The sequence below is a fragment of the Opisthocomus hoazin genome, chromosome 8 (assembly GCF_030867145.1).
Source record: "Opisthocomus hoazin isolate bOpiHoa1 chromosome 8, bOpiHoa1.hap1, whole genome shotgun sequence".
In the NCBI taxonomy this organism is placed as follows: Eukaryota; Metazoa; Chordata; class Aves; order Opisthocomiformes; family Opisthocomidae; genus Opisthocomus; species Opisthocomus hoazin.
Window position 1 is genome coordinate 19,434,251 of NC_134421.1, and position 3,458 is coordinate 19,437,708.

Below are 3,458 nucleotides of genomic sequence, written 5' to 3' on the forward strand. Positions count from 1 at the left end.
TTCCAGAATCAACAGTAAAACAATACACAGAAGAACCTCCTATATCTTTACTGGTAATTGAAACCCAGACTAAAATGATCCCTGCAGTTTTCTGCCCCAGTAATCTGTCAGAAGCTCCCATTTCTCTTCTTTTCTCTCATAGCAGGAGCAGCAGAAGTTAAAGCTTTTTTTTTTTTTCTCCCAAAACTGTGGTTTCATGCACATTAATAGGGGTTTGCACATTGCCAGATCACTCAGCAGCACAAATTTAATCTCGATCACGTGTGGGCATATGACTGCATTTCTGTCAAATCAGACAGAGCACATGATGGAGTTTTCACTGTCTCTTTCTGTTAACATGAACTTTATGTCAGCCCGGAGAGGGCGGATGATCTCTCACAAAGCCAGGCAGTATGAATTTAACCCATTACATTACTCTGAACCGATCCAAGCTGGCAGGAATAAATAGGATGTCAGCACTCTGCAGCCTGGGGCCGTGCCATTATGGATGCAGTGAGCAGAGCCTGAAGAGCAGGCAGACTGTACCGGCCAGCAGCACAAGCCCAGATGCCAGCTTACACTGGTAATTTTAAATGGATTTGCACTTGGCCTCCTTGGCAAAGTCACGTGCTGCCAGTCTATGGGGCCTTACAGCTGACAAGAGAGATGCTGTGGAGTTTTCCCCCGTTGTTCTATCTCACTGAAGATCACCTCAAAACGAAATAACACAAGTTAACAGAAAATAGATCTAAAATAACTCTGCCTGAGCGCTGCGAATGCTCCACTTTACGGCATAAGGCACACACATTTGCCTCCTTGGATGAGCAAGCAGATGCCACCTCAGAGCCATCTCCTGTCCCTCCCTTGCAGACTGCTACCACCTTGTGGTCACCCACTTCCCTGGGTTGACAACAGCAGCTGAAACCTTTAAAAGTTAATTCTGTTTTCCCCTGTTCTCTTAGCTGTTCCATTGGAGATAAATGATTTCTAGGGAAAGAGGCAGCAAACCCAAAGCACTGTGGGAGAACTGTGTCACTGTGGAAAAAGTAACACTAAAGCAAAACATGACAAAAAAGTTTTTCATACAGTCTACACAAAGATCTCAAAATAGCACGTACCGCTCCATTGTGCAAGTGCACATAAAACTCTTTCAAGGAAAGATAGCACAGATGCTTTAAAAACAAATCAGCTATTTGTGAAGAACAATTTCTGTAACATCAAACAAAGCTTTAGTGCACTCTCCCTGAAATCCTACCATCCTTGATTCGTTCAGGAACAAATTAACACTGAGACAGAGAAACAGTTCGTAATATCAAGCTTAAAGAACACATTTTAAATCAAGCTTCTACCAACACACATGTTTTTTCTCAAGGAAAAATACAACAATACATAACTTCTCACCAGAAGTACCCAAAGGTTCCTGGAGACCCCAGACTAAAATTTAGGCTGTGAACTTCTCCCTGCCAGCTCAGCAGCTCACTTCTGAGCTCCTGTAAAGGATAACGCTGCCCAGTGGGCACGACAGATTTATGACAGTGTTTCCATTCTCAGTTCTGTCACTCCATCCTCCGGGCAAAGGCGCTCCTGCCTCCTGTCACTGCCCTCCCTGCCTCTCCTGTTCACCTCTCTGAAGTAAGGGGGGACTCCTAGCAAAACACAGTACCTAACGCAACATGATTCTGATTGAGACGATGATTTTCAAGTACCATGACGACAGAAATAAAAGTGAATAATTGAAATAAGAGCATGTGGTTGATTTTGTTTTGTGAATAGATTACAGAGACTATTGTTTATACAAAGGAAGCAAATCTGATCATTCAAGTGGCATTCTGGGAAACCAAAAAAGTAGTTCTGGAAATATCAAGATATTGATCAGTTAATACTGCTTTTCAGCCTACAAAACACAATAATTTTTAAGGCCTGTTTCAGGAGTTTTCCCACTATTTACTCATGTCATAAAGGTTTCCTTGGGGTCCACAGTAGTACTCTAGAAATTATTACATTAAACACACAGTTTTCACTCCTCATAAGTAGGAAAACATTACGGTTTAGATCTCTGCTCTTGGAGACTTAATTCCTTTCAAACATTTTAATAATGTGGGGCAGAAGTTCCACACCTGCCTGCACCTCAGGACCATCTTTTGGTGAAGAAGAAACAGACATACTGCTCTCCAGTGCTGAAGATGCATGCTTTGACTCTAGAGGGGGTTGTATAATCATATGTGGGATGTCATTATCGCAGGGTGTAAGCCTGCAAGTAGGTCGTGGTCATTAGGTGGACATCGGTTCCCCAATTTCGGCCCAGACAGATTTTCTAAACAGAGTGACACGTGCCTGTGTGTTTTCCAGAGAGGTCGGGTTTACCGCACGGGATGACCAGGAAGCATGAGACACACTGTGCAAGAGCGAGCATGTCAGTGGCACACGCAGATGGAAGGCCAACACTTGCAGCGCCAGCTCAGCGTGCAGCAGCCTGACGAACCTGCCACACATTTACGGTTTCTAAAGTCAAAAAGCAGGTGCCTTTGGTCTCGTCTGGCACTGAAGGACACTTGGGAGGTCTAAGCCAGACCAGGAAGTGGCTGGCTGACTGCCATCTTGCCGCAGCACGGGCTGTGGGGAACCAGCACTGGGGTGTGCTGCGGGCACACGCTTGCACTCTGCACCCCACCGCAGCTGCACAGGAGGACGAGTACCAACCAGGAGCAGACACTTTTTCGGGGGCCAGGCTGTAGGTACTGTAGTTACCAGGAACTAGGACAGAAGGCGTTGCCTTGCTGATCTGAATGTGTAGGATTTGTAAGCACTGCGTTTACTTTATTGCAATGTTTTATGCTACCTGTGTTTACCAAGGTGGAGGAGAAAGGGTTACATCTAAGAGGAATACTGGATATTAGGAAAAATTTCTTTACCGAGAGAGTGGTCAGGCACTGAGACAGGCTGCCCGGAGAGGTGGTGGAGTCACCATCCCTGGAGGTGTTCAAATAACCTGCAGATGTGGCACTTCGGGACATGGTTTAGCAGGCATGGTGGTGTTGGGGTGACGGTTGGACCTGATGATCTTAGAGGTCTTTTCCAACCTACGATTCTACGAGGAACGCGCCTGTTCTCTCCGCACAGCCCATGCCAGCAGCAGCCCCAGAAGGCGCGGGGAAGACGCCTTGCAGCTTCTCCCGCCCCGCACCACGGGCCTCCTCAGCAAGGCCGCACCCCGGCCCAGCGCTGGCCAGGCACAAACACACCGCGGCACAAACCTCCGACTCCAGCCCCGCCGCCCAGCGACGGCGGCTAACGCCGGGCCGCGACCACCGAGCCCAGCGCCCGCCGCCTCCCCGCAGCCTGTCACCCGCAGCCCGCTCCGCTACCCCGCCGCCAGGGCCACGCCCTCCCCCGCCGGGGCCACGCCCACCGCCCCAGCGGCCGCGGCCGGGGCCCGCGCCGAACTCTCGCGAGAGCGGGGGAGGCGGGGGGCGGCCGTG